The sequence below is a fragment of the Pleurodeles waltl genome, chromosome 3_2, assembly GCF_031143425.1.
Source record: "Pleurodeles waltl isolate 20211129_DDA chromosome 3_2, aPleWal1.hap1.20221129, whole genome shotgun sequence".
Classification (NCBI taxonomy): Eukaryota; Metazoa; Chordata; class Amphibia; order Caudata; family Salamandridae; genus Pleurodeles; species Pleurodeles waltl.
In genome coordinates, this window is record NC_090441.1 from 112,377,447 (window position 1) to 112,393,017 (window position 15,571).

The window sequence follows — 15,571 nt, forward strand, 5'->3', positions numbered from 1 at the left end:
TGGGTATTGTGGTTCCCAACCTTCCAAGGACCATCCAGGAGATTCCAGACCCTTGGATGTGTGTTTTGGACCCTTTAAACCCGCAAGAAGGACTTCAGGAAACATCTCCTGAAGTTTGGAAAAGTTTGGAGAACTTTGTGAAAAAGCTGCAGGAGTTGACCGACTCGACCAGGGAAGTCAAGCTGGTGAACTATCACCGCGACCGAGCCTGGATTGCAAGTTTTTTCAGCTGAAAAGCCCAGGAAGTCCAACTTCCAGGATTTGACCAGGAGCTCTCTGGAATTCAAGCGGGGGATCCCTCACCAAATCCAGCCTGGTGAAGGGCAGCGAGGGCCCTCAGAAGAAAAAGCTCTAGAAAACTTTGACTTTGTCCTGGTCTACCGCGACCAGATGTCCCGATTTGGTGTTTTGTGTTTCTAAGCACTAGAAACTGTTTATCTTTAAAAATTAATATCTTTGGTTACCTACATTGGACGTTTGCTTTTTTGGTGTCTATTTTCTCATAAAATATAACCTATTCTTATAAATTATTGTGCAAATTTTATTGTGGTCTGTGTCTTACTTATTTACTGTATTGGTGTATTGAATGCTTTACAGTTGTGTCTCATAAGGAAGGCCTTCCTGCTCAGTTACAGCTACCAAGGGTTGAGCAAGGTTCTAATTTACTGAGACATTTACTGATCCTCTATTGTGTTAGTCACCTTATTGCCAGTGGTAGGTGTATAATTACCACTACCAATGACCCATTTTCTAACAATGACTCTAGTGAAAATGACATAAAACCTCAGACATATTTAGTACAAGATGTTACAAAGTTTCTATTAGCAGATTTGGGTAACAGGAAGAATGTGAAGGTATTTTAGCTCCCAAATAGTAGAAGTTAAAAGGTGACCAATATTCAGTAAATGTATCTATTTAATTAATGACACCAATATTTGTACATTGGCCGATATGGAAGGGGTAAGATTTATGGGTCTGGTTTAGATGTTGGTGGAGGGAATACTCATTACAAACATGATGGATACCCATCCACCATACTGGAATCCCCATAGGATAAAATGGGATTGTAATACGGTGGACGGGGTATCCGACACCTTTGTGACTGAGTATTCCCCTCCACCAATGTCTTTTGGCCCCGACCCTGTTGTAAGTAGTAACAGGCATAATCCGGGTAGTAGGATGATTACATTTTATTTATTGACATAATTTTAGCACCTCATCATTGTTCAGTGAGTGCTCCCAGATGTAGAGTATTTTTCGATATTAATGGTCTGTGTTACCTTGAAGGACTTGGTAGTGGCCTTTTCTGTTAAGCCACTGTATTTTGATGTAGGTTTTCAAATTTGTGAATGTGCTATTATTTCAGGCATTGCTATTCTGAAGTGAAACGTTCAAGCGATATTATTGTGAGCTAATTGTACATTGTTTGATGGGTTCCCCCAAAACAAATCATGATATATGGTGATGCTACATGTTTATCAATCAAACATTGGTAGGACATTAAAAGTGGCTCTGTACCTTTGAAATATGCAATCAAGGAGTAACGTTGCCAGTGAGTAAAACAATATAGGATAACACTTTGTATTTTAATATTACGTTGCATAGTCACCATATATTATATGCAAGAGCTACTGAAAACTATTCTGTATGTGTTTACTGTGGGGGCTCTTGGAGCTTTACTTTATTATAAAAAGTGCTTGAAAAGTGAAAAGCTTAAAACAACTCAAATTCAAATGTTGTTCTTCTCATTCTGAAGGAAAATCTAAACAGCATCTTTATGCTTAAAGAGGTCATCCAGTATAGTATAAATACACAGCACCAAATGTACTAACCTATGATGCAGTCACAAATGCTCCAATTTGCAAATAGGAGTATTTGTGACTTCAGAATGAGGTTCCATATGTATGAATCCCATTTTAGGGATAAGTAATTGAACGCCTTGCGTCCCTAACAAGTGAGTAGTTGCACTATACAAGCACTGATTGAATGATTGATTGATTGAGCAATTCTTTACTTTTACAACTCCTAAAATGGGATTGCAAGTGGATACCAATTCGCAATGTGGAAGGGTCATGGTGAAGGTGGATCTGTATGAGACCGAAATCTGTTTGCAATACAATAAAAAGTTACTGACTGCCGTTTTTGGATGGTAACACATTCGCAAAATGAAGGGACCCTTTTCTCTCTTTGAATGATAATAAAAGTTAATAATAAAAAGTGCTCTTGCCCCAGTGTTCTATTTACCCAGTCCTGTATCATAAATCACACCAACTATAGACATACTAAAATATTCCTTGTGTTTGATGAGCTCTGCTTTACTTTTGAGACCTACTGTGACATTATTCACCATATAGTCACATTAAACATTTCTAGCAGAAAGCACTTATGCAAAGCCTTTAGAACAGGGCATGGTGTTAATAAGCACAACTAAAATCAATATGCTTACTGTGAGATTCTGTCCTTTTTATGTTATCAGTATTCCCTAGGCACTGTAATTAGGAGTTGTCTGCATTGTGTAGATGTTGTTTCCTTGGCTACCTCTTGTCTCTTGAAATTGAGAATGTTATTCTTTGAATGTAGAGGTGAGACAAGGACATGACTGGGAGCTTAGTGGATGGAGTTTCCTTGTTACCTTGAATAAACTGTGAACACAGCTTTTCCTCTGCCCCTGAAGCTTACTTTCTCTTCGAGTTGTAGCTTACTTTTTAGGGAACTGCAGCAACAACAAGGTGATGAAAGGAATTATTTTAATTAATCTGAACCACTGGCAGTCATTCAGGGTGTATTCCTGTCCAAGAGGGCAAGAGTGATAGCTGGAATATTGGGGCCCCATCATGAAATATTGGTTGTCTTTTCATTGTATAACTATCTTAGATATAAAGTCAGGAGGTAGAGTAAATGCGGAATGAAAACAGAAATGTTTAAGGGGTCCTGAAGCAGACCAGGGAGGATGCAGTTTAGGTGTCATAGATATCTCTGACTCAGAAAGGAATTATTGTTTAGAAATTCCCACTGCCAGTCCAACAGGCTTTTTGTGCAAATACAGAAATATACTGCGAACATAGATGTAAAAATACATAACGTAAATATATTTAAAAGTATAAAGCAAATCACAATTTACAAAAGATTAACCGCATTTAACCCTTTTGAAAACTGCCATCGGCATCAGCCATCTTTGATATGTGATGCACAAGTGGGGGGTGCAAAAAATAATCACCTACTGCAGTGCTTAACGTGGAAAAAGTGTTCTTGTGGATCCTATATATAGTGTAAAGCAGAAGGGGGCTGAGGGCGAACAACTATGGATGGTGTCATGAGAAGCAAGCAAATAGCAGACAGGATATGTATTAAACACTGTCCCCTATGAAATGTGCAATATGTACGTTGTTGGACTTTTTTACTTATGCAGGGTCATCCCCAATCTTTTTGCCTCCTGTCTTCTATTTTTTCTGACCTGTTGCTGTTGGCTTTTGATCTCTGAGCACTTTACCACTGCTAACCAGTGCTAAAGTGCATATGCTCTCTGTGTAAATTGTATTGTTGATTGGTTTATCTATGATTGGCATATTTGATTTACTAGTAAGTCCCTAGTAAAGTGCACTGGAGGTGCCAGGGCCTGTAAATCAAATGCTACTAGTGGGCCTGCAGCACTGGTTGTGCCACCCACATAAGTCGCTCTGTAATCATGTCCCAAACCTTCGACTGCAGTGTCTGTCTGTGCAGTTTTAACAGTTAATTCTACTTGGCAAGTATACCCACTTGCCAGGCCTAAACCTTCCCTTTCCTTACATGTCAGACACCCCTAAGGTAGGCCCTAGATAGCCCCAAGGGCAGGGTGCAGTGTATGGTTAAGGTAGGACATATAGTAATGTGTGTTATATGTCCAGACAGTGAAATACTGCAAAATCTGTTTTTCACTTTTGCAAGGCCTGTCCCTCTCATAGGTTAATATGGGGGCTACCTTTCAATCTGATTAAAATGTAGATTCCCTTTGGGAGCCGATGGACATGTTGAGTTTGGGGTCTCTGAGGTCACAATTTAAAAATACATCTTTTAGTAAAGTTGATTTTAAGATTGTGTGTTTGAAAATGCCACTTTTAGAAAGTGAGCTTTTGCTTGCTTATACCATTTCTGTGACTGCCTGTTTGTGGATTCCCTGTCTGGGTCAGTTTGACAGTTGGGCTGGTTGCACCTCACACTAGACAGTGACACAAAGGGAGCTGGTGTGTAGCTGCATTTCCTGATGAGCCATTTGTGCAAGGAGGGAGGGAAGGAGTGGTCACTTACACCTGAAAGGGCTGTGTCTGGCCTCACACAGTGAAGTCTCCAACCCCCTGGTGAGTGTCTGGGTCCTGGACAAAGGCAGGATTTCACATTCAAGAGAGATTTTGCTTTGAAGTAGGCCTACTTCAAAGGAGAAACTGGGTAAAAGAAGGGCACCCAAAACTGGAGACTTTAGAACACTTCTGGAAACCAAGAGGAACCTCTGCCTTGAGAAGACCTGAAGAGCTGAGGAAGAAGAGCTGCCCTGCCGGTGACTGTGCTTTGTGGAGCTATCCTGCACTTGATGCTTCTGCCAGAGTAAGAGGGCAAATACTGGATGTGTGCCTTCCATCTTGTGACGGTCTCCAAGGGCTTGATTTAGAGCTTGCCTCCTGTTGTTTGAAGTCTCAGGGACAGCAAAGACTTCTCTCTGCCAGCACCTGGAGCCTCTGGAGAGAATCCTACTCTGCCCTGTGGTGCCCATCCAGTTCCTGGGTCCCTGAAAGGAGAAGCTGGCAGCCTAAGAAAAAGAAATCCACTCACAGAACGCCATGCAGGGAAAAGATGGATGCAACTCCTATCTGTGGCTGAAGAAACAACACGCCGCCGGCTCCACGACTGAAAATCGACATTCGCCGGAAACGCGAACGAAGAATCAACCCACGGAGCTGGAGAAACAATGCACAGCATCGCTGACGGAGGCTGGGAGATCGCAACCTGCGCTGCGTGATTTTCAGATCATCGTGTGGCTGGATTTCCGACACAAACACCGCTGGGCGTGTAAAAACAACGCAAGGCCTGCCCGGACCCGAGAGTGCTGACCGGATCGATGTATCACTCTCCTGCGGAGAAAAGGAACGTCGTGCCCCGACCCGACGCAAGGAGAAATAAAGCAAGGTCCCACTCGTGAGGGGAATCGACACATCGCAAGACCTTTTTGACGCACACTCCCTGTGCAGGGTTATTTTTGACAAACCTGAGATACATTTTCATGCTAACAGTGTTAGTGTGTGTTTTAAACGACATAAAGGCGCTTTTTGCTTTTTAATAGTTAGCTTAGGGTGATTCTCTTTTACCCTGACTAGAGTGAGGGTCCTTGCTTGAGCAGGGGGTAACCTGACTGTCAACCAAAGACCCCATTTCTAACATTGGTGATCAGCAGTTTGGATTTGGACTCTTATTTGTACTTGATACCATGATTAAGTGTACACTACTGTTTGAGTGCAGACCACTAGGTGACCACATACTACTTGTCTTGTGATTCTGCTTTTTTTTCTCTGATGCCCTCCTGGAAATATTGCTAATATTTTTGGACTCTGGTTTTTGGTTGTGAAGCCTTTGCAGAATGGTAGTCAATTTCTGGCACCTATTTATCTATAAAAAGTGGCAGCTTAAAGCATTCTGCATGGTAAGGGCACTGGCTGTGAACAAGAAATCCAGAAGGGAGGATCTTGAGTCAGCCCTGTTTCAGTATGAGTTGAAACGTTGTCAGGCAACACCACCAAATGAGTCTGAGGAGGAGAACTACTCTGAGGAGGAGGACTACTCTGAGGAGGAGGGCAGTGGCCCTGAGGAGGGAACAGAAGGAGATGATTGGCTCCTAGCTCGAATCCGGAGTCTGGAAGAGCTAGAAGCAGAGCTTGGTAGGACTGAGGAGAAGAGAGCGTTATCCCTGGAAAAAGAAAGGATTGTGGAGAGCTGGAGGCCATGAGGGCTGAGTCCAGTTCAGATGGTGGAAGCAACAATTTTATATCCAGTGCAGCAGAAGAAGTGCACATGCCCAGAGATGTGGTGCCCTACTTGAAGGAGGTTATTAACACACACCAGGAGGTTCAGGGGTATGAGTTAGCTCCAGTGATGTGCAGGGTCCCTGAGGTGGATTGGGGAACTGGCATGGGGAGTCGTATTCCCACTGGTGGGAGGGACACTCTACTGACTCTAGGTGAGGGTGACAGGGAGAGGGGTTCCCCCAGGTAGAAGTCTTGGATATGGAGTGGGAAGTCATCCCAGAAGAGTGTGTGTTGAGTGTCAGGGACAGTCAGGTACTGTCTCACCAGTCTCAGGAGTGTGATGTGGGGTACTTTTTCAAGGTTGATTCACTGGATGGTTGGGTGAAAGGTACTTTGGTTAATTCATGTGAGGGGCTGAGTGACGTAATTGCTAATGAGCATATGTCTAGTCCTTATTTTCCAGAGCTACGCCAACACCAGGTGGAGTGTGAGTTCTCTGACCCCAGGGAACTTACACTGGAAGCAGACCTCTGGGTGAGTACCAGAGAGTCTGAGGAGGCATTTGGAGGTGCTCCTGAGGGGAGTGGTCTAGGTATTTCGCAACCAGGCGTGGTAGGGAAGGATTGTAGTGTCCCAGGTAGGTTCCAGTGTAGTGGGATGGGTGAGGGACCCCATGTCCAGTCTCAGAGGAGAGGGAATGGGGATGGGCTGAGGCTCAAGGTGCCCGAGATCCAGTCCCAGGTCCTGGAGGGTTCCATGAGGGAACACCAGGAGGGGAGTCTAGCCTGTACCGTAGGGCCATCTGTTGAGGGAGACCCCACAGTGTCAGGAGAACTTGGAGGGGCGTCTGTAGCCAGCGTTTTATCAGTTCTGGTGTCTGGCAGTATCACTCCTAGTGAAGGGGTGCAGAAGTCCAGACAGAGGGTTGAGAGGGCGTTGCGGACCCCAGTGGAGAACCTGGAGGGTCAGGGGTCAGCTCTGAGAGCAGAGCCCCCCAGGAATGATGTTGTTGAGACCATTTCTGGGTTGGGGGAATCCAGACTCTGTCAGATGGGCAGAGGTCAGGAGACCTGCGACAACCAGACTCTTGTGTGGCCCCTGGGGACGATGTGTCCCTTGAGGGGGGTAAGTGTGCCCCCCTGGAAGTCCTGGTGTGCCAGGCAATGGTCAACCACTGGGTGGTTACTCTGGGTTGTATGATCAGGTTCAGGGGATAAACTCTGACCTGATGGGGGGGTAGGTGTGCTCCCAAAGAAGTCCTAGTGCACCAGGCAGTGGTTCAACTGCAGGGTGGTGACTCTGGGTTGGATGATCAGGTTCAGAGGGTAAACTCTGACCTGGAAAGCCCTGGGTTGGCAGGCAGTGCTCCAGTCTGAGGGTACAGACCATGGACTGGAGGATCAGGCGCAGGGGGTAAACCCTGACCTGAAAGGGGGGGCAGTTTGCCCAATCACCCCCGGTGTGTTTTCAAGGGGTACTCGACACAACGCGACTCCGATCTGTGGCTGAAGAAATGACACGCCGCCGGCTCTGTAGCTGAAAATCACCGCTCGCCGGAAACACGACCGAAGAATCGACGCACAGAGCTGGAGAAACAATGCGCAGCATCGCTGACGGAGGCTGGGAGATCGCAACACGCGCGTGTGGTTTTCGGATCATCGTGCGCCTGGATTTCTAATGCAAACACCACTGGGTGTGTAAAAACAACGCAAGGCCTGCCGGGACCCGAGAGTGCTGACCGGATAAACGTATCAATCTCCTGCGGAGAAAAGGAACGACGCACCGCGACCCGACGAAAGAAGAAACGACGCAAGGTCCCGCTCGTGAGTGGAATCAATGCATCGCAAGCCCTTTTTGACGCACACTCGTCCGTGCGGGGTTATTTTTTACGCACCCAAGCTGCACTTTCACGCTAACAGTGTTACTGCGTGTTTTAAACTACATAAAGACGCATTTTGCTTTTTAATTGATAACTTGACTTGTGTATTGTGGATATTTGTCATTTTGGTCTTGTTTTGTTTAGATAAATATTTCCTATTTTTCTAAACCTGGGTTGTGTCATTTTGTAGTGTTTTCATTAAGTTACTGTGTGTGTTGGTACAAATACTTTACACCTAGCACTCTGAAGTTAAGCCTACAGCTCTGCCAAGCTACCAAGGGGGTAAGCAGGGGTTGGCTGAGGGTGATTCTCTTTTACCCAGACTAGAGTGAGGGTCCTTACTTGAACAGGGGGTAACCTAACTGTCAACCAAAGACCACATTTCTAACATACGTGTACTACAAACGTAGTAGAAAAGTTGTTCTGCCTTACCTAGTTGCTCAGAAACAGACTGCATTTTAAAGTAGGTGAGAGGTTTAAGTTGTGCTTTAAGCAGCAGCGGCTCCTCTGTTTGGGCGGAGGAGCGTCGACCCCCCGTGTGTTGCCAGCTGTGGCAGTTGCAAAACCTTTTAAAGAAAATTATAATAAACTATGTTTATTCTTTAAAAGGGGCAGGGCCACGGGGTGACATGAACTGAGGGGGAGTGCTCAGCACTCCTCTTTCACAGCGCATGTGTGTTTTGCCATCCATCTTGGGCAGGCCAAACACACGTGTGGTGTAGGCTCTCTCCAGCCCAGCAACACAGTTGCTGGGCTGGAGAGAGCCTGCACAGGCTCCTGGTCTGCCTGGGAGCGCCCTGGCTGGGCGCTCCCAGCCAATCCTGACGCTGCTCTGAGGAGCATCAGGATTGGCGCATGGCAGGCTGGGAGCCTGTGCCTGCAGAGGAGTGTCAAGGGACAGAGGGGCAGCGGAGGAGGTAAGTGTTTTTTTTTCATTAAATTTAATGTTTATTTTCCTCCTGCCTCCCCCCTCCCATGCTTCCCCTCCCCTTTCTTGGCCCTCGAGCCGCTACTGGCTTTAAGAGGCCTAAAATAGAATGAAGGAAGTATTTGTGATGGTTGGTGGCATATGACAAGTAATCTAGAATCATTTATAAGAGATGTGGCCCTGTCTCAAATGGCAGGTCTTTGTACATGTGGTGAAATATTATTCAACCTCCTCATCCCGATCCTCTTTATTATCTTTCTTCCCCCCGTTTGCCTCCTGGTTCTTCTGCTCCTCTTCGTCCTTCTTCTTGTTAACCCCTTCCTGGTTCTTCTTGTCCTCCTCATCCTCCCATTCCTCAACCACCTGCTGGTCTTGTCCACATCATCTTCATCTTGTCCACGTCATCTTCCTCTTATTTCTAGTTCTTCTCCTCCTGGTCGCCCTTCTCCTGCTCCTCACTTTTCTCGCGGCCCTCCTCATGCTCCTGGTCCTCCTCTGACCTCAAGCTTGGGCCTCTTAGATCTAATTGTCACCCTCCTGGTCTTCTTCTGACCTAGTTCTCCTGTCCCAGGTCATTCCCCCTCTCCTGATCCTTCTCTAACTGGTCCATATCTTACTCATCATCATGCTTGCTTGCATCTTGGTCCGCCTTCTCCTTCTGGTTTTCCCTCAGGTGCTCCTTCTTCTGATCTGATTTCTCAGCCTCCTAGCCCTCCTTCTAGTTCTGAACCTGTTATTTTTATTTTGATATTCTTCCTCCGTCTAGTCCAGATCCATTTATTCCTCGTCCTTCTGATCTTCTTGTGTGTTGTCCTCATCCTGGTATTCTCTGTACTAATGCTTCTAATCTTTGTCCTCGACTTGATCTTGGTACTTGTCCTTCTGGTCTTATCTCAGGCCCCCCCTAAAATCTGACCTTCCTGGTACTCATTGTCTTTGTTCCCCTTGTTTCTGATTCTGTAAGTCAGTTTTTTCTTAGTCCCTTGTCCTCTTGGTCTTAGTTCTCCTTGTCCACCTATTCCTGGTTCTCTTGGCCTCTTTTATTCTCCTGGACTTGATCCTCCTAGTCATGGTCCACCAGGTCTTTAATCCTATTCTCAAACCTACTATACCCCTGATTCTGTTGTTGCTCTTTTTACGCCTTGTCCTGACCCTACTCCTCTTACCCCTCAAGGTCATCTTAACCCTTATCTTCCTGATGCCAGCCTTACTCCTTCTGGACCTCATGACCCCTTGCTCCTGGTTTTCCTGCTCTTGTTCATCCTGGCATTGGTCCACCTGGACATAATTGCCATAGTCTCCTGGTGTTTCCATGATCCTTTACATCCTCGTCCTGCTGGTTTTGATTCTCCTGATCCTCTTGCTCCTGGTCCTCTGTTGTCCACAAGGTCCTCTTGGTCCTAGAAATCGTGCTCCCCATGTTTGTTCCAATCCTGTTTGTGATTCTGGTCCTCTTGCTCGTGGTCCTCCTTTTTACCTTTTGACAAAGTCACACAGAAATCTCTTTAAATTGGGATTGAGGTATTGATGACTGAAAATGACAGTCCAGTAGGAAATTCTCTTATTACCCTTTATCATTCTGAAAGCTGAACCAACCAACAGGAGCCCTTGACTGAAAACTCTAACCTTAAGACCTGCTGTAGAGATCTACATTTATCTAGCAGGTTTAAGGTTTTTGGTTAATGCACTTGCTGGAGAGATATGTATGCATTATTTGGTCAGAGGTTAGACGCATCATACAATAGCATAGATAATGTGCTTGTTTATGAGCAAAACTTGGTTCCAGATGTGTTTTCATGCTGGATAGCTCAGTGGGTTATCACTTTTGTTGCAGTGGTCCTTGTGTTATTTTGTGCAATTATGCAGATACACGCTACATTTTTATATGTCTTTTAAAAAACAACATTTCTTACATGTACAATGCTTGGGAATGACAAAAACCTAGGGACATATTTATGAAAAGTGGCGCTGCACCTATTTCAGCGGCACTTTTCTTGCGCCCCTTAGCGTCCCCTAAGGCCACCATGGTAGCACCGAATTTGTGATACGGCGCACCATGGTGGTAGTTAGGGTGACTAGCGTCACTTATTGTGAAGCTAGTCCAGCGATTTGCAGGACTAGCGTTACAAATGATGACGGTAATCCTGTAAAGCACACATAGACCCATTGTAATCAAGTGGGAGCCTCTTTTTAACGCCTGCACTTAGCAGGCGTTAAAGAATGCCGATAAAAATGGCACAAAAGAATCTCATAGATTCCTTTGTGCCATTTTTACACCCCCTCCCCCCCCAGGGCCGGAACGTCCCCCTTGCCTACATTATGCCTGGCTCAGGCATAATGTGGTGCAAGGGGTTACAAAGTGGCACAATCCAAGCATTGCGCCACTTTGTAAATATGGCGTGTGGGAAATGCCGCCTTAATGCCACATTTGAATCTAAATAAGTGCTGCAAATGTGGCGCAAGATCGCGCTAGGGCTCATAAATATGCCCCCTAATTCCAAAGCTGAGTTTGACTTTTTATAACTTTGACATGCAGCATGCACTCTTATAAACAGCTGTCTGAATTTTGTATCAAGGTTTAGGTTTTAACTGTGATACTTTGACATATTATTTCTCCCAGTCTTGTTAGAAAAGAGGGGGCTCTTGATTATCTTATAGGCGGCTAGGCTCAGCTACAGAGTAAAGTCGAAGAGTTCACCCTGACACCCTTCAAGTATTGGATCACAGTGGGAGTGCAGTAAGATTCTGGACGTTTTAAGATTCGCCGAGACCGGGCCTGGATCCCAGATGTGTGTGATAATCTTGACCAAATCTAAGGTCTTGCTCAGTCTCTATTTATCCCAGACCTGAGTAGCTGTAATGTCTGTCTCATGCCACCATCACAGTAGGAGTCTCTCAGTCACCTGGCATCTGGAAGACAGTTTGCTGCAGAATTTGTCATAAGAAGCATCAGATCACTTAAGGGGTGCACTATTTATTTTTATTAGTAGCACCAGAAATAATGTTCCATACTGTAAGAGAATGTATGTGCTAGGGAAACAGATTTAAATTGGAAGAGTCAGTGTAAGCTACCACAGGAGACAGGTAATTGTTATTTTATGTTATGTGGATTAGCAGAGCACGGGTAATCACTCATGAGGGTATCCAGGCACTGATTAGGGTGTGTCTGAGGAGGGAGGAGGAGATCATGCCTGTTTCATCTGGAAGAGCCATGTCTTGGGATTTCTTTGGAGGTCCAAGGGGGAGGAGGTTCTGAGGTGAAGCAGGAGGTCATTCCAGATCCTGAGTGAGAGATACAAGAAGGAGCAGCTCAAGGAGATTCCTGATTTGATTTTTGATATCGGTAATTAGGCACGCAACCAAGTTGTTAATGTCACTAACTGTGGATTATGAAAATCTTGCTTTTGCTAAAACTTAAGGAACTTACTTAGGAACTTACTTTTAGTCCGTATTTTTGTTTATAAAGCAAACATGGAAACATCCACAACATATTTGCTTTTTGTATTGCTTTTGTGTGCACTGATTTTGAGCCCTTTTTTGGGGTTATTATTGTTTTGGTTTCTTGAATTTGTAAATGATCAGTTTGCGAAATCCCTCATTCTGGATTCTCGTCACATTTTATTTTTTGAATTGTCAAAATCTGGTGTGCTTCCATATGCCCTTTCTTGCCCTTATAACTGTCCATGCTGCGTTTGTTCCTCTTCTCCCAGCTATTTGTCATTGTGAAAAATTAGGGTACTACTTCCCTGCACCAGTGCTTAATTTGTAAATAAAAACGTGCCAGTGCCCAAAGCCCTCCTCTTAAACATGCAACTGCTGCATTTAAATGTCCGAGCACGGAATACTGAGGCAGCGTAATCCTGAAGCCATCTCGGGCCTCTTCAATCCATTTAAAGCCACTCCCTGCCCCTTCAGATCACTCTTACAGCTTTTTGCTCTCTCCCATTGTGACGCTTTTTTGTTTTTCTCTTCCTTTCTTTCCCGTATGTGTCTTATGCTTGCAGCAAATGCTTGAGGCAGAACAATATGTGCCGACCCTCAAAAATAAGTGCCGGTGCTCAGCATCTGAAACAACAAGCACAAATTAAGCACTAACCTGCCCATATTTCATAAATGGTATTACTTCTCTTCCCATATTTCGTAAAGGGTACTGCTTCTTTGCCCATATTTCACAAATGCTGATAGTTTCTGGAGTACAGACACTCCACACTGGAGTACAGCCATTTACTTCTCTATCCTTTCCAGTACCATGCATCTCTGTATAGCACCTCAACTATCTTGTGTGTCTGACAATACCCCAGAGTCTTTCTCAGATATTTAGCACTGAATCTTCTAGACTTTGTAGAATGACTTCTGAATCACAAAGCCCTTCTTCAGAGTCTTCCACAGGATTTTTGAGACACGATATATCACATACACCATATGGAGGGACCTAATCACAAACCTAATTTACATGTGTAGATTTACTTACATGTAAATGTAGCCTCGCACCTAGTAGTAAATTTATGTTTTTTTTTGCTTTTTACCATTTACTAGCATGTGCAGACTTACATGTCTCTACCACCTAAAATCCTGGGAGTGAGCCTAGTAGAACAGTACCTATGTGTGTAAGTTACTATTAGTAACTTGTCACACATAGGCAGGGCTTTCCACGATTTAAGCAGAGATTTCCCTATGGCAAAATATAAAGAAAAATAATTAAGTTTAATAATTATTAATATAGCTAAATCTCTCTATATGCATCTATAAACATATATATAAATGTAAACAATTTAAATAACTTAAAATAATAATTATTAACTTTGAACTAAAACAAATATTATAGGACATTAACACATTAAATTAAACATTTTATAAATAATTACATTTATTAATTTATTTTTTCGTTATCATTAGGTAAATAATTAAAAAAAATCCCATCCCACTATCAAATTTATAATTATTATTTAGTGAGTTGTATAAAAACATATTTGTTTAAATAATTTTCATTTTTTAATTAAAGGTTTAGTTGCTTTATTTTTGTAAATGTAAATATACATGTATTTATATAGAAAAATGATTTTAAAACAAATATAACTTTCAACATTAAAAGATATAAGGCTGGGTAGGAGCACTATTACAACAGTGTTGAGTTATTTTCAGCTGTGGTAACTTTAGAAGTGTAGTTTGAGAATAGCACTGGGCTTATTCTTTTGTGGGTGGGTGGATGTTCGTATTTGCATGTCAGTCCCTAAACCCTTCCAGACCCGTCCCTAATCGCCATCCATTTAGTATTAAACATTGCCCATTTCCTGACAGTTTCATCGCCATTTATAATCGGTATCTTGGGTAATATTGACCCAAAGTTAAATTAATAAATACATATAACTGTAGGAAAGCAGGGAGGCCTGTAGCTGGTGTTAAAGGTTGAATAACAGGAGGGGGGCAATAGGAATGGAGCGCCCATGGGCACATACAGGGTGGCAGCTTGTAAAGTTGTCTATTTAATGCAAACAGCCTGAAAGCACTGTCTTTTTCAGTGGCTATGGAATGCTCCAAGAGGCAAAATGCTATTTTCCCCAAAGCACTGAAAATCCGTCCACAGTTTCTGGTGGAAATTTAGGCAAAAAAGGTTTGGTGATGAAGATGTCATACATAGATGAAAAATCCGCACAGATGACTGCCCAGATACCTCCATTAGCCTAATGGCATGAGTGTGGACACTGCCAAAACTCTCATGAGTCTAGCAGCTGTTGCCTCTCCGTGAAAAACTAGAGGTATGAAGTTAAAACTAGTCAACTAAGTTACCAGGTTGGAGTACATTCGAGACAAGACAGGAGTTTAATGGATTACCTGCTCAGACACAATCCTTTCAGTCACGGATTTGAAATGAAATGATAAATATGTTCGTGACAGCCTCAAGGCATTGATTGTAAGGATTTTGGGGCCTTGGGCCAAACACAGAACAGCTTTGAATTTATGATCCAATTTTCAGCTTTTGCATGTTATCTTTGTCCAGGTCGCTGACACTGCCCAGGCACACACACTAGTACAAATTATAAATGTTTCCTTTCAATATTCTGATGTGTTTTCTGTATTGTGATATAGCAGCAGCGCACTAATGTTATTGCAAAAAGTCTCCGCGAACCACTGCAATTTCTCACATGTCAGGTCCTGTTTCAATCTGAAAGGAACTTTTTTTTATCGCTTTTGCCTGGTGTCGAAAACATGAATACATCATTTCTCTGCATACTATCTGTAGAAGACTCCCATAAATCACCCATATTAGAATTAAACTGAAAGAAAGGGGTATTTAAAACAATCTGTGTTTAACAATCACTCAAGGTCATCAGGGCAGGACTGTGTGGAGAATAGAGCCTATCTCTCAGGGGCCCCCAAAAAGGCTGTGACCCTGGGCCATACCTTAGGACGTCTCTGGCCAGCGTTATTCATGAGAGGAAGGATGTGAACTTTTTTTAGTGCACAATTTCGCTTCCGCATCAGTCGATCGTTCGCCTGCAGTCTAAGCCCTTTACTTGACTGACTGAGTCATTCATTCATTGGTCCATTTTCGCATTACTCGGATGTCAGTACAGGGAAGGAATGTCTAACTAAGTCCTTCGAGTATTTCTTTTGTTGTGGTGGCTTCATTCGGCATACCCCTAAACCGCAATGTGCCTTGAACGAACAGATCTCGTTTTTCAGACATTCACATCACCGACAGTGTAATACAACTGAATAGCACAATGTACAGTGCAGCCGTGCAGTGCTTGTTTGGTACTTCCATCCGGG

General features: G+C 43.8%; 1 protein-coding gene across 1 annotated transcript in view; it reads left to right on the forward strand.

Moving 5' to 3' along the window:
* Positions 1-15,571, forward strand: part of GALNT17 (polypeptide N-acetylgalactosaminyltransferase 17) — a 1,750,844-nt gene that overhangs the window by 782,117 nt on the left and 953,156 nt on the right. The window lies entirely within an intron of this gene.